At 39.7% G+C, this 25,295-nt stretch overlaps 3 non-coding genes and 1 pseudogene across 3 annotated transcripts; 3 read left to right on the top strand and 1 right to left on the bottom strand.

Annotated features, from left to right (window-relative positions):
* Positions 1-1,239: 1,239 nt before the first annotated feature.
* TRNAQ-CUG (transfer RNA glutamine (anticodon CUG)) lies at positions 1,240-1,311 on the top strand. Its single transcript has one exon. It is a non-coding gene; the product is annotated as a tRNA-Gln (tRNA).
* Positions 1,312-5,201: 3,890 nt separating this feature from the next.
* On the top strand, positions 5,202-6,458 carry LOC139363198 (heterogeneous nuclear ribonucleoprotein A1-like; annotated as a pseudogene).
* A 6,050-nt stretch (positions 6,459-12,508) lies between these two features.
* Positions 12,509-12,590, top strand: TRNAS-AGA (transfer RNA serine (anticodon AGA)). Its single transcript has one exon. It is a non-coding gene; the product is annotated as a tRNA-Ser (tRNA).
* Positions 12,591-21,938: 9,348 nt separating this feature from the next.
* On the bottom strand, positions 21,939-22,020 carry TRNAS-AGA (transfer RNA serine (anticodon AGA)). Its single transcript has one exon. It is a non-coding gene; the product is annotated as a tRNA-Ser (tRNA).
* Positions 22,021-25,295: the final 3,275 nt, after the last annotated feature.

The raw sequence follows: 25,295 nt of genomic DNA, 5'->3' as shown, positions 1-25,295 counted from the left end.
GATTTTTGTTGAAAATACTTAGGATCCTCATGCTTCTTGTTCCCAAGGCTCCTGCAAACCACCTTTAGTTATGCCGTTTAGCAAGAGGGTTTCATTCTGTCTTGCTTTCTGGTAGTGAGCGGATCGGAAAGTCATAGGGCTGGGAGAAGATGTATTGGATGAGATATGTACGGATACTCTCGTTGCCACTGTACAGCGGCCGTTGTAGCTCATGCCGCAGAACACACGGCCCTACGGGCGGGGTTAATTTTAACCTGGTAGCGACAGTGCCGCCTCATTTAAGCTGGAAGGATTTTTGTCCATGATACCAGACGTCTCTAAGTAATGAAGTCATTTTGGCAGATGCCGATACCTCTCATGTGATCTTGTTGGGAAGGTTCAGATCCTATCAACTGCGATTATTTACTCTTAAGGACCCTCTGCCTCCTTCCTCAGCCTTTTTATTTGACAATATAAGATCGCTTTTGTCTCCTGCAATGAACAGTCCTAGACAAGTCACGTCCGGGTCTTGGCATCCGTAAATTTTTACTGCTGAATATTTTGGGAGAGGCTCATAGTTAATACCATTGAAAAAGACCAAGTCAAAGCTTCATCAGTGAGAAACTAATTACAAAATCCTGCTTTGCAAATATTCGAGCTTTTAACAGTGCTTTACCCTTTGGTATCCACGAGGTGGAGCCTTCCCGTGAAGCTGAAAGCATCTTTCGGTGTCCTGTTTTTTGTTTTTTACCCTCGTCAACGCCACAGCTAGGACTAGTTGACATGCCACCTCAACTGAAGTCATCCATAATTTATATGTTATGAAATCGAACTTTCAAAAGTGTGCCTAGCATTAGGAGCAAAGAACGCCGGACAAACGCTCGGGAGGCGGCAAGCCTCGCGGTTCTTCCAACAACGCAATCTGTCAGCGCCTCTAGGTTGGTGCCCTCTGCCCCTGCGTCGGGGCAGCCCGGTTGAGGGCGGCCGAACCGAGGCTAGGGAACCCCGAAGGTTGCAGAAGGCAGAGGGACGCTAAGAGTCTAAGGGGGACACGGACTTACCTTATCTGTCCCTGGAAACCGATTTGCTCTTGGATTTTGCACGAAGAGCCCTGTGCGAAACGAAAAGGGAACTTGTGTGGTGGCGGCAGATAACGAACATTAGGGTAGACACTTAGGTTCTTAAAGGGAAGACGGCTTGAATTCAGAAATGAAGATATATTCCATCAGGAAGGAGTGCTAATAACAACAGCTGTAGTGAGGTTCCATGGTGTAATGGTTAGCACTCTGGACTCTGAATCCAGCGATCCGAGTTCAAATCTCGGTGGAACCTGAGGTTTTTGGTTTTTTTTTTTTTTTTTTCTTCTTGCTTCCTCACTATTTTTTTCTTTCTAAAATAAATTTCCCTCTTAGATGTGATTGGCAGGGAATCTCCAGTTCATATGAACCCAAAGTATGACGCAGACTCTGTATGGGGCCCGCAGACTCTGTATGGGGCCCACTGACTCTATGCTCTATGTTCAGAGCAGGAGACCCCATTCCTCATACCTCCTTCCTTTTAGTACCCTCCTCACCACCACCTAACAGATATTCTAATGCCCAAAATAATTTGAGTTGAATTAAACTTTTTATTTGATTTATTGCCTTATGAAATGCGGTTAATTCACTTCAGAGGACAAAAAGGACTCAACAGATTTGAGGGAGAAGAAAGATTCTTGTATGTATCTTTTTCCGAAGAGAATGAGGCTTTATAATGCCTTTCAGGTGCAATCACTAGAATTTACAGGTGTTTCATTTGCCACTGAGAAACAAGGATTCGTGAAAATAAATCTGTATTTTAAATAAAAATTGCTTAAACTCTCTTAGGTATTTGAACACTATTGGATCTTCACATGGTAACTTCAATCACTGTCAACACGGTAAGTAAATACCCAGATACATCTTCTAAGTGCTTCCATGGTGCTCTGTTGGTCATTTCTATGACATTAACCTACCACACAGAATTGCTGTCAATACTGAATATGTCCCATAGAATGATACAGCTTTAAAATTGTATCCTAGATGTCTCTGTGATTATTTTGTCTTCATAAAACTAAATGTCTCCTGTTGCAAGTTAATTTTCTGGTAAATGTTTGGATTTGTCACAACTTAAGGTAAGACAAAGAAGTTACTGGGTCTCTGAAGAAATAAGGCCAAAGTGCTTTCCTTAGTTTGATCTTATCTATTAGTATTTATAAAATTGTGTATTTTAATTATGGATACAGGGTATCAGGCTATATATTATAATCTTTTTTCATTTAATCATATTACTAAAATTAATCATCTCTTTTGTTGTATGTAGCTACCATTCATTCACTGATTTCATGTTAGCTGCTGTGTAATATGAACATGCCACAGCTCATTCATTCATCTTTCCATTAATGGGAAACCTAGAGTTATTTATAATATAAATTTGATTTTGAATTATGGCAATTCTTGAGTCACAAAAATTAAAAATTATGTTACTGCAGAGGAAATTCCTGATTCTGCAACCATACATTTGGTGGAGAATTTGAGCTGTCATTTTCATTTTCCAAATGCTTCCGCACATAATGATTATTCACCCTTTTATATTGTACTACTCATTCCTTCTGATTCCTCATGCATTTTCTGGTGTTAACTGCTAGCAGCATTATGTTCCCCAGCATGGAATGCCTTTGCTAGGCCTTATGCCACCACTGCCTCTAAAAGCTTAAATATCTACCTGCTTTTAGCAGATATCTATTCATTACCCTTACCAAGGCAAATGTTGCAAGAAAATAGATGCTACCTTTAATTTAGAAGCAAATCCCTAATTTGCTTCTAAACATTTCTTTATAGACTTTATTATACTTGCATAAAGATGTATCATGATATAATACATAATTTTGGAGTTTTCTCCCCTTGTTTATATACATGTTTCTTCTGAAAGAAGAAATACATCTGATTGGCAAAGCTTAGGGCACGTGCCTGCCATCCTAGCTACATAGAAGCCTAGGAAATTGTTTTAGACAGTTTGGACTACTATAACTATATAATGTTTGTTGACTTAAACAACAAACATTTATTTCTCACAATTCTGAAGGCTGGGAAACCCAAAATCAAGGTTCCACCTGATTCAGTGTCTGGTGAGGCCTCCCTTCTTGATTTGCAGCCTACTGTCCTCTTGCTCTATCCTCACATACTGTGGGGAGAGAGAGAGAGAGAAAGAGACAGAGACAAAGGGAGAGAGAAGGGGAGAGAAAGAGAGAGAGAGAAAGAGAGAGAGAGGCTTCCACATATGAATTTGAGGGGGACACAAACATTCAGTCCATAGCAGAAATTTAGTTATGACAGTACCATTGAGGATGCATAGTTCATTGGTAGAGAATTCTCCCTAGTCATATGAAGTCTTAGGCGTATTAGACCACTATGTTCATCAATATGATTATCTATAATTTCTTTTCTTCCTAAACTTTTCTTTTTCCATCAATTTTCTCTTTCATTATGATTCAGCCACAGAATCTATATAGGCCGGGCACAGTGGTTCATGCCTTTAATTCCCACAGTTTCAGAGGGTGAGGTGGGTGGATCACTTAAGGCCAGGAGTTGGTGACCAGCCTGAGCAACATGGTAAGACCCTGTCTCTACAAAACTAATAATATATTTGTTAAAGAATCTGTTAAAATATTAGTTAATAATTACTAAATTTTGAGATGTAGAAACAAAATGGAACTAAAATGATGAATAACAATAATTCACAAAATGAGATGTTGTAATAAGGATCAAATTATACTCGAGTCATTTATCATAATAAAAGATAATTTTTAAACTGTTTACTGAAGTTATAATTCATGCAAATGCTGAATGAATGACTATGAAATTAGTACTTGTCTGAGGTCATGGCCAAAGCTACACTGTAGCACCCCTTTGCTGTGAATAAAATGTCAGGATGTAAAAGTTTAAGAATTTTATTGAAAAACTAATTATTATTAGCATTGTATTTAATGTGTTATATTTTATATCAATATATTACTATAAGAATTGTGTTGTAATCAAAACTTTACTAGTCAAAATTTCAAAGGTTGATATTATTGTGTATCAATATCATTTACTAGATTTTTCTTCAGTCACTCTACTGCAGAGTTGGGCCAAAAACTGGATGCCCACTTTTAACTTAGATGGACTTCATTGCTTCTAAACATTTCCTTTTCTTCAAAGATTTTATTATACTTGCATACACAAAGATTTATCATGATATAATACAAAATTTTGGAACGTTTCCCCCTTGTGAAAGTTTAATGTGACAAAATAGACATTTTGCTTTTAAATTATTTTGACAAAATGAAAAAAGTTATCATATAGAAATTTTGTTTAAAGACTCAAGGCTAAGATAGAAAATAGTTTTTGAAGGTATTTTTAAATATTCTAGAAATGAAGTATTAAGATGTAATTACAACTTTATTATTCTTCATTTTATTCTAATGTAAATATTTATATTTGTTGAGAATAAAAGTATATGTTCTTCCTATACAGCAATCTAAAGAACTCTTATGTTTATATTAACTTCCTTATATTAAATTCAATTTTAATCTTAATATTACATAAAATGTAAAGTTTTTCACAAATTATTAATTATTGAAGCATTTTATCCCAAAACAGTAAAAATCCATTCATATTTCAATGATTGACAGTATCTTAACAAATAAAGCTCACAAGGAGATTTTCACTCTATGTTTAATAGCTAAAATTCTTATTCTTGTACTAAACAATGAGTACTAAAAAATAAATAAATAAATAAAATAAGACAACCATACTATTCAGATAATAAAAGTAAACCTGGCCTTTTCTGACCATGGACGCTGATGAGAAAACACTGTTAAATGTCTCTCTTCCCACTGCCATCATATCTAAGTCACAGTCTCCTAAAGAGCCTGAACAACTGCTGAAGCTTTTCGTTGTCATTGGAGGGTTGAGCTTTTTTTTTTTTTTTTTTTTTTTTTTTTGAGACGAGTCTTCTTCTGTCACTCAGGCTGGAGGAGTGCAGTGGCACAATCTGGGCTCGCTGCAACCTCTGCCTCCTAGGTTCAAGTGATTCTCCTGCCTCAACCTCCCGAGTAGCTGGGACTACAGGTGTGCACCACCACGCCCAGCTAATTGTGTGAGTGTGTGTGTTTTTAGTACAGACAGGGTTTTACTATGTTGGCCAGGCTGGCCTCCCAGAGTACTAGGATTACAAGCATGAGCCACTGCACCTGGCCAGGAGGATTGAGCTTTGAAACAACTGATGAGAGCCTGAGGAGCCATTTTGAGCAATAGGGAACGCTCACGGACTGTGCAGTAAGAAAGATCCAAACACCAAGCACTCCAGGGACTTTGGGTTTGTCACATATGCCACTATGGAAAAGGTGGATGCAGCCATCAATGCAAGGCCACCCAAGGTGGATGGAAGAGTTGTGGAACCAAAGAGAGCTGTCTCAAGAGAAGATTCTCAAAGAACAGGTGCCCACTTAACTGTGATAAAGATGTTAAAGAAGACACTGAAGAACATAAACTAAGAGATTATATTGAACAGTATGGAAAAATTGAAGTGATTGAAATCATGACTGACGAGGTAGTGGCAAGAACAGGGGCTTTGCCTTTGTAACTTTTGATGACCATGACTCCATGGATAGGATTGTCATTCAGAAATACCATACTGTGAATGGCCACAACTGTGACTTTAGGAAAGCCCTGTCAAAGCAAAAAATGGTTAGTGCTTCATCCAGCTAAAGAGGTCGAAGTGGTTCTGCAAACTTTGGTGGTGGCATTGGAGGTGGTTTTGGTGAGAATGACAACTTTGGTCATGGAGGAAACTTCAGTGGTTGTGGTGGCTTTGGTGGCAGACGTGGTGGTGGTAGATATGGTGGCAGTGGCAATGGTTATAGAGGATGTGATAATGATGGAAGCAATTTTGGAGGTGGTGGAAGCTACAATGATTTTGGCAATTATAACGATCGGTCTTCAAATTTTGGACCCATAAAGGGAGGAAACTTTGGAGGCAGAAGCTCTGGTCCCTATGGTGGTGGATGCCAATACTTTGCCAAACCATGAAACCAAGGTGGCTATGGCAGTTCCAGTAGCAGCAGGAGCTATGGCAGTGGCAGAAGATTTTAATTACTGCCAGGAAACAAAACTCACCAGGAGAGGAGAGTCAAAGAAGTGACAGGGAAGCTGCAGACTACAACTGATTTGTGAACTCAGCTAAGCCCAGTGGTGGAAGGGCCTAACTGCTACAAAGAAGACATGTATTAGACAAATACTCATGTGTATGGGCAAAAAACTTGAGGACTGTATTTGTGACTAATTGTATAACAGGTTATTTTAGTTTCTGTTCTGAGGAAAGTATATATCATTCCAACAAAGGGTTTTAATGTAGTGGATTTTTTTCCTTTTTTTCTTTTTTTTTTTGGCAACCATGCTGTTGGATGCCAAATGTAATAGTCTAATCACGACACTGAATAAATGTGTCTCTTTAAAAAATGTGCTGTGTAAAGTTAGTCTAGTCTGAAGCTATCTTGGTAGATTTCCCCAACAGTGTGAAGGGAATTCCTTCAGGGTGATGCCATATTCTATTTGAAATTGTATACAACCTGCTTCAGTGGAGAAGCCATTGTCTTCAGTAACCTTGGTGTAGTTGAACTGATAGTTACTGTTGTGACTTGAAGTTCACCATTAAAAGAGTTCACCTGGCCAGGCGCGGTGGCTTTCATTTATAATCCCAGCACTTTAGAAGGCTGAGGCAGGAGAATCGCTTGAACCCAGAAGGCAGAGGTTACAGTGAGGCGAGATGGTGTCATTACACTCCAGCCTGGGTGACAAAGTGAGACTCCACCTCAAAAAAAAAAAAAAAAACAGAACAAAATAGGCTCAAGGATCCCAGAAATAACATGGAAGTAGGTATCTGGCTATTTGACTTTCATTCTGGCCTGGGGATAGGGGGTTCTTTACAGCCTGGGGCAATGAAAGTCTCAGCTCCCTATTTTGCTTTCTTCAAAACGTGCGAGCGCGCGCGCGTGTGTGTGTGCGAGTGTGTGTGTGTTGGAGGTAGAGGGAAAGCACCTTGTTACAGCCTGATGAAAGTCTGGATTCCCCACTTTGCCTTTGCTGTCGTGTGTGAAGGTTTCGACCACAGGTTTTTTTTCCTCTTCCAGCTTCCCAAGAGCAGAAGTCCCTAGAAATGGAGTTTGTAACTCCACTGAATACATAAAATTAGTTTAAAAAATCATAAGTCATAAAACAAAACAAAAATTTTTTAAATATAAAACTTTTAGAAGTAGAGTCAGGCTTCGGCCGGGTGCGATGGCTCATGCCTGTAATCCCAGCACTTTGGGAGACTGAGGGCGGATCACGAGGTCAGGAGATCGAGACCATCCTGGCTAACTCGGTGAACCCCGTCTCCACTAAAAATACAAAAAATTAGCCGGGTCTGGTGGCGGGCGCCTGTAGTACCAGCTACTTCGGAGGCTGAGCCAGAATGGTGTGAACCCGGGAGGCGGAGCTTGCAGTGAGCCAAGATGGTGCCACTGCACTCCAGCCTGGGCAACGCAGCGAGACTCCGTCTAAAAAAAAAAAAAAAAGTAGAGTCAGGCTTTGGTCCAATAACTCATTAAAAGATTATTTTATATTAGGGAAGTGTCCTCAGCCTTCTGTTCATATGCCCTTGCTTATTTTGATTCTATGTATCATGCAGCACAAACATTCACTGCCTTTTCTTTTTTTTTTTTTTTTTTTTTTTGAGACAGACTCTCGCTCTGTAACCCAGGCTGGAGTGCAGTGGTGCGATCTCGGCTCACTGCAACCTCCGCCTCCCAGGTTCAAGCGATTCTCCTGCCTCAGCCTCCTGAGTAGCTGGGATTACAGGCGCCCACCACCACGCCTGGCTAATTTTAGTATTTTTAGTAGAGACAGGGTTTCACCATGTTGGTCAGGCTACTCTTGAACTCCCGACCTCGTGATCCACCCGCCTCGGCCTCCAATAGTGCTGGGGTTACAGGTGTGAGCCACCCCGCTAGCCTAACTTTTCTACCCTTAGGGACACTATGCTGTATTAACTATCTTCACAGCTCTGTAGGTTAAACCCCTTCTGCTTCAATAGCCAGATAATCATTATTGTATGGTTGTCACCCATGTTTTCAACTTAAAAACACATGAATCATCACGCAACCATTTTACAACGTCATCTGCACCATAGAGATTTTTAAAACATATATCTCAAGAACTCATATAAAAACCAGAAATTTTTAGCAATTATATGTCACTTTGTTTCAGAGACTCCTTGAACACTCATACCACTCAAGCCGGGGTCCTCCTTGCCAACTTGGCAATGAGTAATATAGTTGTCAAATCACATTTTACCATCTGCTTTCACAGACCTCTTCTGATACCAGCTGTGAAAGTTTGGGATATCTGGAAAGCAGACACTAAGATGTGTTAGAAGTGCAAGAGGTTATTGACAATAATGCCCATAACAATAAACAAAGAGGAGAAGGAAAGACGAATGCAGGAAGAGCTTTCAGACCATGATGTGGGTCAGGCATGGGCAAAATTAGAGAAGGAAGAAAGTAGGATTCAGTAGAAAAAGCCTGAGGTTTTCGCACAACTCTGAGAAAGTCTTGTCCAGCTTTGGTATAAAGATTGCCCATGGATGAGACCCCAGTCAAGTGGAAATGACCAGACTTTAGCGTACACCCACTATGCTCACCAAGAAGAAAACAACCTCAGTTTGAACACTGTGGAAGATGGTAAAAGTGCTGTAGCTGAAGATGGTAAAAGTGCCTTGGAGGCTGTCAGCTGATAGCATTTCTTGCAACTGAAAACAAGTTCTTCCTTGAAGGAAGATCTGAGCAGTGCACCTCCATGGCCACAGAAATTTTACAATACACATTTAATGAAATTTCAGTATAGATAAAGATTAAACAAATCAATTTACCTAAATGACAAATATAGAACACTATACTCAACTAAAAATATATATATTATTTATTTATTAAAAGATATTGTATTGTGTATATTTGATGTTTACAACATGATGCTATGAAATATATGTAGATAGTAAAATGATTGTTCCAATGAGGCAAATTAACATCTATCATCTCAAACAGTTACATCTTTTTTGGACAAGAGCACCTAAACTCTACTAATTTAACAAAAATCCCTAATTTAATACAATTCAATTCACTAGAGTCCTCATGTTGTACCCTACATTTCCATATTTCTTTTCTCCTCATCCACCCCTGGCAACCACTTTTTAATTCTGTCTGTATGTTTGACCTTCATATATGTATATGTGTTGTGTGTGTGTGTGTGTGTATATATATATATATATATCTCCACCTGTAAGTAAGATCTCACAATATTTTTCTTTCTATGTCTGGTTTATTTCACTGAGCATAATATCCTCCAGGGTCATCCATGTTGTGGCAAATGGCAGGATCTCCTTTTTTAAGGCTGAGTAATATTATACACACACACACACACACACACACACACACACAGATTCTTTATCCATTAATCTATTGACAGACATAGATTGCTTCCATATCTTGGCTGTTGTGAATAGTGCTTCAGTGAATGTGGGAGTGCAGATGTCTTTATGAGGTAGTAATTGTATCTCCTTTGGGTTTATATCCAGGAGAGGAATTGCAGGGCCATATGGTAGTTCTATGTTTAATTTCTTTAGAAACATCCATGGTGTTTTCCATAATGACTGCACAAATCTACATTCTCACCAACAGTATTCTAGGGTTTCCTTTTCTCCACATCCTTGCCAACATTCGTTGTCTCTTGTCTTTTTGATAATAGCCATCCTAACAGGTGTGAAGTAATATCTCATAGTGGTTTTAAATTGCATTTTTCTGATGATTAATGTTGTTGAGGACCTTTGCATATGCATATTGGCCCTTTTATGTCTTCTTTGAAGAAATTGTTCAGATCCTTTGCCCATTTTTCATGAGACTGTAGTGCTACCAGCTGTGCTCAGAAGGTAAGTCTCCTTGACCATTTTTTAATCAGGTTATCTGTTTTTCTGCTATGGAGTTATAACAGTTCTTTATAAATTTTGAATATCAACTCCTTTTTCCCAGTCCGTAAGTTGCCTTTTTTTGTTGTTGATTGTTTTCTTTGCTGTGCAGAAGTTTTGTAGTTTGGTGTGGTCCCATTTATTTATTTTTGCTTTTGTATCCTGGACATTTGGCATGATATCCAAAAAATTATTGCCAAGGCCAATGACAAAGAGCTTTCCCACTGTTTTCTTATGGAAGTTTTGTGTTCAGGTCTTATGTTTAGGTGTTTTGTCCATTTTGAGTTGATTTTTGTGTATAGTAATAAGAGTCTAATTTCATTCGTTTGCATGTGGAAATCCAGTTTTCCAAGCATCATTTATTGGAGATTATTCTTTCCCCCATTGTGTCCTCTTGATGCCCTTGTCAAAAATTAGTTGGCAGTATATGTTTGAGTTTATTTCTGGGATGTCTCTTCTGTTGCATTGGTCTGTTTCTGTTTCTATGCAGGAATGTTTGTGCTGCTATCAGAACAATATGTCTTGATTATTATTTAACTTTATAATATAATTTTAAAGCAGGGAATGTGTTGCCTCCAACTTTGTTTTTCTTTCACGGTATTGCTATGGCTATTGGGGGGGGGGTGGTGTGTGTGTGATTCCATATGAATTTTAGGATTTTTTTTCTACTTCTGTGAAGAATGTCCCTTTGGAGTTTTGATAAGGACTGTACTGAATTTGTATATTGCTTTGGATGGCATGGACATTTTAACAGTATTAATTATTCCAATTCATGAACATTGGATATCTTTCCATTGATTTATGTTGTCTTTAATTTCTTTCAACATTTTATAGTTTTCAGTGTAAAAATCTTTCACCTCCTTGGTCAAATTTATTCCTAAGTATTTTATTTTTGATGCTATCATAAATGAGATTGTTTTCTTGATTTGTTTTGCAGTTAGGTCATTATTTTCGTATAGAAATGCTACTATTTTTATATGTTGATTTACATATTATTTTTAAATACCGTTGGTGGACCCTAATGCAAGTCTTTTAAAATATACAAGGATTGAAATGACACAGAATATATTCTGTGAGTCCAGCATAATAAAAATAAAATTAATTTCAGAAATAAAATGGAAAACCCCCAAATGTTACTAAATGAAAAAACACTCATCCAAAGCCATAGCTTAAAGAAATCACATTTAGTTAAAATGAATGATAATCAAAATAAGATATATAAAAATTTGTATAATGCAGCTGAACTGTGCCCATAGTCTAATTTATAGTTCTACTTGCATATATTAGAATAAAGACGTTTTAATATTTGATGTTAAAGCTTTTTTCTCAGTAATTTAGAGGAAAACAGCAAATTAAAATATTAGAAGCAAGATTATAAAAAGAACACACACAGAAAAAAAATAAACAGAGAACATCAACAAATCAAAAAATAGGCATTTAGGGAGGATTGACAAAATTATTGTTCTAAATCAAGGATTGTTCAATAAAAGGAAGAGAAAACAGAGAATACTAATACCGGGAATAAATATAGGATAACATTACATTTTAGTATATGGACATCAAGAATATACTAAGAATACAGTATGAACAATGTTTTGTAAATAGATTTGACAATTTAGGACAGATTCCCTTGAAGAGATGATTTACCAAAACTGACAGAATAAGAAATTAAGACGTTGAGTTTACTCCTCAGCTCTCTTCCTTCTAACTGGAAACCACACTGAGTAAATTCTACTATTTGTTTCCCAGAATCGTTTGTGAAGCTCAGGTAAGCATTCAAGGGGCGTTTAAATAAGTGGGAACTTAAAAAAGAAAAAAAAAATGGTAGTAAAAATGTACCTTTGATTTGAGATGCAGGGGGAGTTGTTTACTGGAGGTCAAAGGGGGAGTTGTCAAGGGGAAAAGATGAAGTTTCTTAGAGGCAATACCAGGCTCTCAAACTGGCAATAAGTGGATTTCTAGTGTATCCTCTTAATGCACTGGGCTACGACTGAAATACTAGTGTATTTCCTCTCAGTAAATAGAAGTGCATCTCATTCCTTTTATCAATTGCAGAAGCTTCCATTACGTGAATCTTCCAAAATTTATTTTAAAAGTCAAACATCAATGGCCATTTGAGGTTGTTCAAATCATCACTGTAACCCAAAATTCTGCAGCAGATGTTAGAGCGTGTCGCAATTGTTGCGGGTATCTCCTGGAACACCATCAGAAGCGGACGGAGCAGGAAGCTTGGTCTCTGGGAATGCCTTCTGCGTAGTCTCCTTCCATCAAAACATCAGAATAAGGGGTCCTCCCAGGTCCGAGGATAAAGTGTTACTTGTCAGTTTGCCACAACAGCATGATAGTCATCTAACTGATGTCAAAAAATAAGAAACATTGAGAGCGAATTCACTTTTTAGCAGAAAATTTGACCTTTCCAAGGGAGCTAAAGTTCAGTAAGGTGACTTATGCTAATGAGCAAAGGATCCTTCACGTAGTCGTGGCCGAGTGGTTAAGGCGATGGACTAGAAATCCATTGGGGTTTCCCCGCGCAGGTTCGAATCCTGCCGACTACGGTCCGTTCCTTGTTGGAAAAGGAGTCTACTGACACCTTGCCAGGTTGAAAGTCTGTCATTGGCTCTCAAGAAGAAGCTTGCTTGTTCCAACCTATAGGCTTTTCCTCTTTATAGGGACCCACTAAAAATACTCCATGTCTTTGAAACAATGAGGAAAAGTCATACAAAAAAATACTTCTATCACAGCCTTATTGATGTTTTCCTTTGCCCTAAGAAGAGCTCAGGGTGATGTTTTTCTGTTTCCTGCAACAGATGCCCCATTTTGAAGATAGCTTTCCTTAGAGAAAAAAATTGCTAGGAGTGTTTGTGTCTCACAGAATTGTCCCCTTATTAGGGATCTTCTCCAGTCAAGCAAACGCCCTGGTTTAACGTAGAAAAGGAAATTCCAGGAAATCCATGATCAAATACAGGTGAAAGCAACCCACAGGCATGGTCACCAAGATGAGAATCTATATTGGGCATTTATAAGCAAACCACTACATAATAAAAGATAATTGAGTAAAGCAATTTTTTTTCATAACCCAATTTTTAAAAAATCAACGATGTCAAGTGGAGTGGCCTGTCCTGGGGTCCAGGACAGTGGTGAAGCAAGAGCGACTAAAACCGAGATGAAGTTGTGATTATATCCTGAGCACAGAAAGAGCCCCAGCTCAGATGCAGAATCTCATTGTGATGAACAACTATGCGTTAATGTATTGACCAAAAGAATGTTGACCACAGTTGAGTACCTTCCTAGGAATTCCTAGGGGAATCCATGCATCACTGCCTTGGCAGCTTAAGTGGAGCAGCTTGTCCTCACCTCTCTTCTTCTAATCTTCAAAGAGTTGTCGTGATTTATTTTACCTCATCCAAGAATGATTCTAATATATTTTCATAAACAGAGTGCCGGCCCTGTTGATAAAATGCCAGATCCTTTCTTCTTTTATGTGTCTCTTTAGAGCATTGCATTTCAAAATTAGTGAGGCAGTGACAGTAAACTGCTGCAAATGCTCTGCTGAGCAGTGCAGGCAGGAAGAACAAGACTTGTCTTAGTGTACGGAGATTCAGATTTCCAGAGATGGAGACTGATCGGTTCTCCTACCCTCTCCCACATCCAGCATGCAGGTTGCTTTGATTCGGAAAAACAATCTAATAGAATTCTAGAATGTGAAAGCTAATGAAATGCTACAGCCCTTTTGTGGAAACAATTCCTAATAGTACAGTTAAGTATTCCATCTGACATGTAGGTACAGAAATTAAAAATGTAAATTTGTTCAAAAAGATATCTTAGATGGGCGGGCACAGTGGCTCATGCCTGTAATCTCAGCACTTTCGGAGGCCGAGGCAGGCGGATCACCTGCAGTCAGGAGTTCGAAACCAGCTTGACCAACATGGTGAAACCTCGTCTCTGCTAAAAACACAAAAATTAGCTGGGCGCGATGACGTGGGCCTGTAATCTCAGCAAGACAGGAGGGTGAGGCAGGAGAATCGCTTGAACCCCAGAGATGGAGGTTACAGTGAGCCGAGATCGCACCACTGCACTCCAGCCTGGGCAACAAAGCGAGACGCCCGTCTTAACAATGACAACAACAACAAAAACATATCTTAGAGAGAAGTGTTGGTAGCATAAATAGGAGCTTCTCTCCTTCTGGATGCTTTTTTTCTGGACAAGCCCATGCAGACTCAAGTTCAGGTTCTGGGGCTGCAGCAGGGTCTTGAGCAAGGATTGATCTCACAGAATTTTGCCTTGTAGAAGAACAGCATGTGATCTAGTTTCTGAATAATGCCATCGAGTTCTAGAAGGGTTTTTGTTTTGTTTTGTTTTGTTTTTTTCTCTTCCCACCACTAAGGAAGAGGAAAGGTGTCTTATAGACAAGAAAGTAACATGGAAAACGAGACACACTAATGGACAGTGTCATGATCAGCACAGAAAAATAAGAAAACACAGTATGGTGCCTATAGTATATAATACTGTAGTGTATATCTCTTTAAAAAAAAATTTCTTAATTGAAATAGAGATGAGGTCTCCCTGTGTTGCCCAGGCTGGTCTCAAACTTCTGGCCTCAAGGGATCCTTTCACCTTGGCCTCCCCAAGTGCTGTGATTACGGGCATGAGGCACCTTGTCCAGCCACATAGTGTATATTACAAAATAAACAGAAGAGAATGTTCTCACCACAAAGAAATGATAAATGTTTGAGAAGATGGATATGCTAAATACCACGATTTGATCATTATACAATGTATAAATGTAACAAATCATCATGCTGTACTCTGTAGATATGTATAATTATTATGTGTCAATTAAAAACAAGATTAAAAAATAAAAAATACAATGAAACAACTGTTCCCTTCTGTGAATACTTGGCTACTAAAAAATTGTCAATAAATCATGAACATGTAAAATTAATACGTAAATAAATGAAACAGGTACATGTCTACCTAAAGTAAATAACGTTCAAGTCCTTGCCTGACCCATGCTGCTAAGGGTATTGTCAAACTGATTTTTATTTTTTTCTTTCCTATTTTACTATATTTTGAGAACAAACAGTACCACTTTAGGGATCTAGTTCTTTAAGCTGCCTTTTCACTGCTCCATCTTCAGAGCTCACAGAATAATGGAAGACACTCTGCGGTTTTATTTGTCTTCCACCTCAACTGTGGACTCCCTCACTGCTTGCTTAATTTTCACTAGAGGGGCTCATGAATCAGATCATGGCTTCACATGTCATTTCCTCAACTGTCAGGTTGTTCCTGCCTTTTCTTTTCTTTTCTTTTTCTTTTTTTTATTTTTTATTTTTTGAGACAGAGTGTTGCTCTGTTGCCAGGCTGGAGTGCAGTGGTGCAATCTCGGCTCACTGCAACCTCTGCCTCCCAGGTTCAAGTGATTCTCCTTGTCTCAGCCTCCTGAGTACCTGGGACTACAGGTGCGCACCACCACACCCATCTAATTTTTGTATTTTTAGTAGAGACGGGGATTCACCATGTTGGCCAGGATGGTCTTGATTTCTTGACCTTGTGATCCTCCCGCCTCGGCCTCTCAAAGTGCTGGGATTACCGTGTTCCTGCTTTTGAGTGTGATGATGTCAAGATAGAAGGACATCACCCTTAAAGGGAAAGCATTAGAGAAAGAGTCATGGAAAACACAAGAGTTTAAAATACTATTCTCATATTTCAGGCTTTATGGAGAGTTTTTTTCTAAAAGAGTTTGAAACTTACTTGGGAATACTGTTCTGTGATCTGAACTGCTGGGCAGCTCCTACAGGGTCCTTCCAAGCTCTGCTGCAAAAAATGCTTTCCTTGCTACCAAGAAGAATAGGAGATACACCAAGAACTGATCATTATTGTACCATCAATGGCAAAGAAAAGGCAGGAGAGAGTAGCAATCCCAGATTATTAGCCTAAAGGGCTGTGGGGAGAAGCAAATGACCTTTACTAGAGTAAAGAATCACAGGTCTCAGAATTTGACCCTACCCAGCTGGACTCCAGTGCATGCCATAGCCATGATGCAAAGACGGTTTTATTGCATTGTAAATTTTCAACTGTTAAAGAAGGCATTTCCAAGTGTTCAACTGTCTGTGACTGCTTGGAAAAAACCTATGCTGCATAAAGAACTTCATACTATGTGATTCGATGGATAGTGGTCACTGGTTTAACAGAAGAAAATGTCACTGTCTTCCCTCCCCTACCCCACTTCTTGACCTTCACCCTCACACCCCAGGGAAAGCCCATACATTCCTTCAGAGCACCTTGGCCCACTTGCCTACTTGGAGGCAGACAGTAGAAAGAGGATGTTCTGGTAAGTGGGATTTTTTTTTAAGCTGATATTAAAGAAAGGAGTTTAATCATTCTTACCCACAGTCTGAAAGATAAAAACATATAAAGATCAATTTTAACATTAGTTTTAGGTTACAGTGAATTTTAAATTTAATTCTATCTGACGTACTTACAATGATCACCTTCTATACAGGATAGGCTCTGGACTGTCTGCAATCGATATATAAATAGGTTTGATCTAGCAAATCAAGAAAACATTATTCTACATAAATACGGACCAAGAATGTAGAGAAGGAAAAGAATTTCTCCAATAGAAATTTAAAAACCAGAGCTTGCAGCATGAGGAGTACAATTTTATCTCCTTCAGTAATTGAACTGCCTTCTCACACCCAGTAATAGCCAGTGGCCCTGTGGGCAGCCACTTGACTGGCTTAGAGCTGTTCTAACAGAGAATATAACTTAGAAGGAGGATGGAGAATGAGATGAGTAAGAATTTGAACTGAAACAATCAGCAGATTGAAGTAAGGCAATATACTAAACTAGGTTCTTACTGTGAGCTAAACATTCAGTTAGGAGCTCTGAGAAGGTCATTCTTTCTATAAATAGTAGAAAATAGGCTGAACTCCGTGGCTCATGCATATAATCCCAGTAGTTTGGGAGGCTGAGGTGGGTGGATGACCTGAGGTCAGGAGTTCGAGAGCAGCCTGGCCTACATGGTGAAACTCCATCTCTACTAAAAATACAAAACATTAGCCAGACGTGGTGGTGGGCACCTGTAATCCCAGCTACTCGGGAAGCTGAGGCAGAAGAATCGCTTGAACCCAGGAGATGGAGGTTGCAGTGAGCCCAGATCGTGCCGTTGCACTCCAGTCTGGTGACAAGGCGAAACTCTGTATCAAAAAAAAAAAAAAAAAAAAGTAGAAAATATTAAATTTTTATGGTGGGCCAGGTGTTGTGCTCAGTGCTATAGACACAAAGGTAAACAAAACACAAGCACAGTTGCTGACCTCATGGTGATTGATGTCTATTAGGAGGAATATTCTACAAATATAAACAAGCCCATACAGGGAGAGTTTAAGAAAACTACTTGTGGCCAGCAGCATAATGGCACAAAGAGGGTGGAATACTCAAATAAAAATGAATACTACAATTTCCAGGTGGATGAGCACTGGAAAGTTTGATTGGGGAAAAGTGTGAGTCTACCATTTCTCGGGTACAAGATTTATGCTTGTGGGCCTTGATCATTAAAGGAGAATGATTAATTCTGGAGGGCAACAACATGAAAGAAAAGGGAAAGATTAAGTTTGGCAATGAGATTAGCAGCATGGCTCAGATAAAGGATGGAAAGTCACGTGCTTTAGGTATGCATGTGCCTGCATTGGTCTGTGAATATCAAAAATATACTTGGACCATGGCACTGAGCACAGCAATTTCCAATAATGCTTTTCACCTTGGTAGAGTAGTGGATATAACTTTTTCACTGGGGAAACAGATGTTTGGACTGTCTCAGAGAATTCTGTAACAATTAGAGACACCTGTCTCTCATATATGTATTTTAGGCATTTCCCAAAACAACAGCAAGCAGTTGGCAATTCTCTTTTCCACTTCATGGTCATGAAGTTATTAGGAAAGAGATTTTTAAATTCTTAAAAATTCCAAGGCACAGCCAGATAAGGTACTATATTTCTCTATAGTTCCAGCTTCTTGGGAGGCTGAGGCAAGAAGATCACTTGAGCTCAGGAGTTGGAGGCCAGCCTGGGCAAAATAGAGAGACTCCTGTCTTTTTAAAAAGAAAAATAAAAAGTCCAAGCCAAATAGAAAAAAAGGTGTGAACTCTCTCACTTTACATGCCCCCAATACAAAACAATTGGAGAAATCGTTATCAAGAAGTTCACAGAAACTGTGGATGACCATGGATGCTGAGCAGGGAGTCACCTGCCTTTTGAATTTCCTTCCATGTCAAGCAATCGAATTTAACTAAAAGGTTCAAAATCACCAAACATGATCTTAAGCATGAAGCTGCTTTAAAAATATTACCTTTGAGGCTGGGTGCAGTGGCTCATGCTTGTAATCCCAGCACTTTGGTTAGGCCGAGGCAGGTGGATCACATGAGGTCAGGAGTTCAAGACCAGCCTGGCCAACATGGTGAAAGTCCGTCTCTACTAAAACTACAAAAATTAGCCAGGCATGGTGGCATGGAGCATCTGTAATCCCAGCTACTTGGGAGGCTGAGGCAGGAGAATCACTTGAACCCAGGAGGCTGGAGGCTAGAGGTTGCAGTGAGCAGAGATGGTGCTACTACACTCCAGCCTGGGCAAAAGAGCAAGACATCATCTCAAAAAAAAAAAAAAAAAAAATTGGATTAAAAAAAATCACCTTTGAATTGTGGCCATATGATTCATTAATCTCGGCCTTTTAAATTAGGAGGCCAAAAGTACACACACACCCAAAGCTGAGATCCTAGTCAAACCAGTTCTTTGAGTTTCTCTCTCTTTTCTGAGAGAGCTTATGGATGTTGGTTCCTCACATTACCCTTTGGGACATTAGAATGACACATATATAGGTCCAGCAGAAGGGAATAAAACCTGGCTGGTTAAGGGATGATTAAAACCTCTACTTAAATTCCTTTTCAACCCTTACTGTGAGACCTCCACTCAGAAGAAGCCCTCAATTTAGGATATTTTTCCTTTCTTGTTGAGAAAAGAAGCAAAAGGGAGACAGAAGCAAAGTAATGCTCTTTTTCTTAACACTTTATGAGTATTCTGAATTCTGTGTAAATTTAAGCCCAGATTTTTTCACTGAATGTTATCTTGTTTATTGTGCCACTGGAAGGTGATACTTGCCATTGCCAATTTATAAATATTTCATAAGCAGCATTTTATTTAGAATTTCTTGTTGCTTTGGAAAACAAAAAGATACAGGGAAAAAATAAGCTTCTAAACTGTACGAGGTAAAATTTAGGAACTCCTAAAATATATAAGGTAAAAATTAAAAACAAAACAAAAAAAAAAAGCCAGGCGCGGTGGCTCACACCTGTAATCTCAGCACTTCGGGAGTCCGAGGCGGGTGGATCACAAGGTCAGGAGATCGAGACCATCCTAACAAGGTGGGCTAAGACGGTGACACCCCGTCTCTACTAAAAACACAAAATATTAGCCAGGCGTGCTGGCAGGCGCCTGTAGTCCCAGCTACTCGGGAGGTTGAGGCAGGAGAATGGCCAGAACCCGGGAGGTGGAGCTTGCAGCCAGCGGAGATCGCTCCACTGCCCTCCAGCCTGGGCGACAGAGCCAGACTCTGTCGAAAGAAAGAAAAGTCGCAATCATACTTAGAAATTTTAACACAATATATATCCCTCAGAAACTAATTAAAAAGCAGAAGAGGGAAGGAAAACAGTAAAGACGTAAAAAATTTAAACACAACTATTCCTGAATTTTACCTAACTTACATATGAAGAACACTACACACTTCAACTTTTTTCTTTTTTTTAACTCTGTTGCCCAGGCTGGAGTGTAGTGGTGGGATCATTGCTCACTGCAGCCTCGACCTCCCCGGGCTCAGTGATCCTCCCACCTCAGCCTCCGGAGTAGCTGGGAACACAGGCGCCTGCCACCATACCCGGCTAAATTTTTTGTAAAGACTGGTTTTCACTACGTTGCCCAGGCTGCTCTGGAACTCCTGGGCTCAAGTCACCCGCCCGCCCCAGCCTCCCAAAGTGTTGGAATTATAGGGATGAGCCACCGCTCTTAGTGGCATCTCAACTTCTGAAGACAAATTTCTTTTTGAAGTATACATGGAACTAAACAAACAAACAAACAAACAAAAACAAAAACAACAACAAAAAAAACCCTTTTGCCTTGCCGGTTTTAAAGTAAGTTTCCAAAATTCGAACAGTCTAAGAGATAAAACTAGGGTCTAGCCACAGTACAGTTTGCTAGACATTAATTAGAAATCGAAAATTGTGTTATGTTTAGAAGTTAAAAAGTGTGCGTATGGCCGGGTGCGGTGGCCCACGCCTGTAATTCCAGCTCTTTGGGAGGCCGAGGCAGGAGGATCACCTGAGGTTGGGAGTTCAAGACCAGCCTGACCAACATGGAGAAACCCCGTTTCTACTAAAAATACAAAATTCGCAGGATGTGTTGGCGCAAGCCTGTAATCCCAGCTACTTCGTAGGCTGAGGCAGGAGAATCGCTTGAACTCGGGGGCAAAGGTTGCGGGGAGCCGAGATCGCACCATTGCGCTCCAGTCTGGGCAAGAAGAGCGAAACTCCGTCTCAAAAAAAAAAAAAAAAAAAGAAAAAGAAAAAAGAAAAAGAAAAAGAAAAGAAGAGAAAGAAAAAAAAATGTGCATATGGTTCCAAGAAGATATGTAAATGGTAATTAAAACATATTCAGAAGAATGACATTGAAAATAATACTTATGAAATATGTTTCATGCAGTCCAAAATGCACTTGGATGCTTAAACTCTTAAATACATAATTAAGAATAAAATAAAAGCTGAACATCAATAATCTGAGATCCATTGGAAGAAATTAGAAATTAGCAAATTTTACCCAAAGAAATCTTAGGGAAGGAAATGAAGAAGAAAATAGCTGATTTAATGCAACGAAATAGAAACATAAGATGGAAATAAGCAAAAAAAAAAAAAAAGTCAAAATTTTGTTTAAAAAAAAAAACTAATAAAATTGCAAGATCCTTGGATAAACTGATTGAGTTTATCCAATAAGGCACAAATAACTGATCTCAGATATAGAAAAAGGAGAATGGCAGGTCTAACAAATAAAAAAGAAGATGCAGCAAGGCAAGAAGTGAGGATGAGCTCCACCAAGCTTCCAAGGGAGTGATAGAATTCCCCTAGGAATTCCTTAAAAATTACTCAACTGTGGCTAGCATTCCTTTGACCAATGCATTATTTAACCCATAGTTGTTAATCACACAATGTGATTCTGCACCTGAGGTGATTATCCTTCCGTGCTCTAAATATAGTCACACATCACTTTCTTTTCAGTTCCACTTGCCTCATTATCGTCCTGGACACCTGGACAAGCCAGTCTGGCTTGAAGTCGTCAATTCGTTTTTACATGATTTCAAGGAAAATTGCTTTACTTAATATATTTAATTGTTTAGTTGTTTGCTTAATAATGCCCAAGTTATTCCCATCTTGGCGACCATATCTGAGTCTTTGCTTTCACTTGTATTTGATCCTGGATTTCCTGGAATTTCCTTTTCGGTATGAATGAGAATATTTACTTGACTGAAGTAGATCCCTAACAAGGGAACAATTCTGTGAGACACAAACACTCCTAGCAACATTTTTAAAGGAAAGCTGCCTTCAAAACAGGGCATCGATTGCAGGAAACACGATAGCATCACCTTGGCTCTTCTTGGGGGTAAAACACCAGTAAGACTCTGGTCGAATTAACTTTTTTTTTTTTTTCAAATAAGTACACATTTTCCTCATTGTTTCAGGAAGGTGGCAGAATATTTTTAGTGGGCATATAAAGAGAAAAAGTCTGATCAGGCTTCTTCCTGGAAGATAAAGTCAGGATATCCCATCTGATAAGGTGTTACATCCCCTTTGCAAAGGGAAACGTTATCGTAGTCGGCAGGATTCGAACCTGCGCGGGGAAACCCCAATGGATTTCTAGTCCATCGCCTTAACCACTCGGCCACGACTACATAAAGAACCCTTTGCTCATTAGCATAAATCACTGTACTGAACTATAGCTCTCTTGGAAAGGTCAAATTCTCTGCCAGAAATTGTATTTGCTGTCAATGTTTCTTATTCTTTGGCATTAGTTAGATGATTATCATGCTGTTGTTTCAAACTGACAAGTAACACTTTATCCTTGGACCTGGGAGGACCCCTTCTTCTGACGTTCTGATGGAAGGAGACGAAGCAGGATGCATTTCCAGAGATCAAGCTTCCTGCTCCTTCAGGAGATGGGGATGCAGGAGACACCCGCAACAACAGGGACACACTCTAACATTCGCTGCAAATCTTTGACTTATAGTGACGATTTGAACAACCTCAAATGGCCATCGATGTTTGATGTTTAAAATAAATTTTGGAAAATCCATAGAATGGAAGCTTCTGCAAGTGATAAAAGGAATGAGATGCGCTTCTATAATGCTGATATGATATGTACCCCAGGATATTCTTTTAGCAAAATCACGTTAGTCACTAACATGTATATAAGACCTCACATTTTGCAAAATACTCTCATTTTATATCTGGCCTCATTTAGTCTTTACATCACAAATAAGGAAATGAGGGGCTAAAGTAAGTATGCAAACCTACACAGCACCTGAGAATTAGATTTAGATCAGTAACCTAGGCATCTTAGATGATGTTCACTGCTCTTTGCTCATGGACTCTATTTGTGCCTTCAGCATTATTTCTAAGTGCTCTACAGAAGCAATATCAACAAGATTTTAAACATGTTTCTCAGGTATCCATTTGTGAAACTAAACCGGTAAGCAGTGTATGCCAACAGTAAGCCTTAAAAGGGCGAGGCAATTGCCATCATCCAATATTTGTCAGTAAGCCAAACTGTAATTTCTCTATGTACCAGGATGTTACCTTTTAAGGAAGAGTACTCCACAAATATGAAATATGCAACGGGGGAAAAATTAGCTGATCCTGGTGTTAACCATTTTGTACTATCTGAAGCAAGAATCAACCTTATTAATTTAGCTAGATTTATCCTGACATTTATGTGTTTCCGTCTTTTTGCGTTTTTCCATGCTGGACTCTCCCTAAGATTTTTGGAAACCTGGGTTCTGAATTCTTCCCTTTCCCTGGGCTCGAGTGGCTGGAGGCTTTGGCTCTTAGAAATGGTCTCGCGTCCTTCACCAGAACTTACGGGAATCATATTTGGCTGAAGAGTAGGAGACCTCTCCAGAGTCATCTTTTCCAGTTAGGATAGAAACGAAGCCCCTCCTCACCTCGCAAGCCCGCGCCAGTCTGATTTTAGCCGTTCCTTTGGAAGAGCAAGTCAGTTGAACGACATCGAAGAGACTCCTGATTTAGATTTTAACTGTACGTAAACGCAGATGACTCCCCACTCTCATGCCTTCCCTTATTTCCCGTTGCTTCTCCCACTGGCATTAACAGGCTTGAGGTTGCTCGGACTCTCAATTCAATACTCCCTTTCTGCGGGTTCGTGAGAATTAGATGTGAACGTGGTGTCCGCGGATATCAGCGACAGTGGGCAAGCTCCAGCGCCCAGGAACTTTGAGTTGCTTGTCTAGGAGTCCTGTATTAAATTGAAACACTAAGTACAATATTCTGGTTCTTGATGTGCTCTGAACGAGCTCTTTCACTCGTGAGGAGAGACCTGGACAAGACTGTGAAGACTAACTGCTTCCCAGCGCTCCACGCATCCATTATGAGTTCACCGCAGGATTTTACCTGCAAAAATTTTGCCTAGATTAAGTCATGCTTACTGCCTCTTACTTTTGTCAGTGAACATTACGTCACAAACATTTTCCCAGAACTATTACAGTCTTCCAGCATGTCGTTTCTAGTGGCTTGGTAATGATCTATTACGCAGATGGAGCAACAATAATAATAAAGAACTCCCATTTTAATATCTATTTTTCACTATCACAATTAGAAATAAAAATAAAGGTTCCTGTGTAGTATATGTTTTCCTTTGGTTAAGCTTATTTCCTAGCTGGGTACAGTGGTTCACGCCTGTAATTCCAGAACTTTGGGAGGCGGAGATGGAAGTATGGCTTGAGACCAGGGGTTTGAACCAGGAGTTTAAGACCAGGCTGATCAACATAGCGAGGCGCCCCATTTCTATTTATAAAATATAAAACAAACAAACAAACAAATAAAAAGGTTATTTCTCTAGGAGAGTGCTTCTGAAAACTTCAGTGGGCATCAGAACCACCAGGATGGCTTGGGGTTTTTTTATTTTTATTTTTTTATTTTTATTTTTGAGACAGTCTTGCTCTGTCTCCCAAGCTAGAGTGCAGTGGTGCGATCTTGGCTCACTGCAACCTCCGCCTTCTAGGTTCAAGAGATTCTCCTACCTCAGCCTCCCTCGTAGCTGGGACTACAGGAGCGTGCCATCAAGCCCGGCTAATTTTTTGTATTTTTGGTAGAGACAGGGTTTCATCGTGTTAGCCAGGGTGGTCTCAATCTGCTGACCTCATGATCCACCTGCCTCAGCCTCCCAAAGTGCTGGGATTACAGGCATGAGCCTCCGCGCCCGGCAGGATGGCTTGTTAAAACAGATTGCTAGACACCCTCCTCCTCCCCTGCGCCCCGCCCCCCTCACCCCCCCAACCTCCCCCCCGCCCACACACACACGCACCACACCACTCTAGTTTCTGATTCTGAGATCTGAGTTCAAGCCCAAGAATATGCATTTCTCCTAAGTTCCCAGGTGGTGCACAGGCTGCTGGGCGAGGACAACACTTTGCGAAGACTGCACAGGGACAAAGAATTTGAAAATAAATTTGCTGTGTCAAAGGTTACAAACCGTTTTTAGCAAGTGCCGCAGAAATAAGACCAAATAATATTTGCAAGACTACAACGAAGGGAACACATTTCTTACTATTTTAGAGGGAAAAACAAATGTGGGCGCGCTTTCACTGTCAGAGACATTGTCGGCCTCGGTCATAGAGATCACTTTCCCTGGAATTCGTAGACTTTCCCCCTGACTTTTGTCTAAAAAGAAATCTGATTTAAGTTTACCCTTATTATCCCACTCTGACAATACTGTAGTATCTGAAGCAAGAATCAACCTTATTAATTTAGCTAGATTTATCCTGACATTTACGTGTTTTCATCTTTTTGCGTTTTTCTGTGCTGGACTCTCCTTAAGATTTTTGGAAACCTGTGTTCTGAGTTCTTCCTTTTCCCTGGGCTCGGGTGGCTGAAGGCTTTGGCTCTTGGGAATGGTCTCGCATCCTTCACCAGACTGACGGGAATTACATTT

The sequence above is a fragment of the Macaca nemestrina genome, chromosome 5 (assembly GCF_043159975.1).
Source record: "Macaca nemestrina isolate mMacNem1 chromosome 5, mMacNem.hap1, whole genome shotgun sequence".
NCBI lineage: Eukaryota > Metazoa > Chordata > Mammalia > Primates > Cercopithecidae > Macaca > Macaca nemestrina.
Note: the sequence above shows the minus strand (reverse complement) of the source record. Positions and strands in the feature narration are given on the sequence as shown.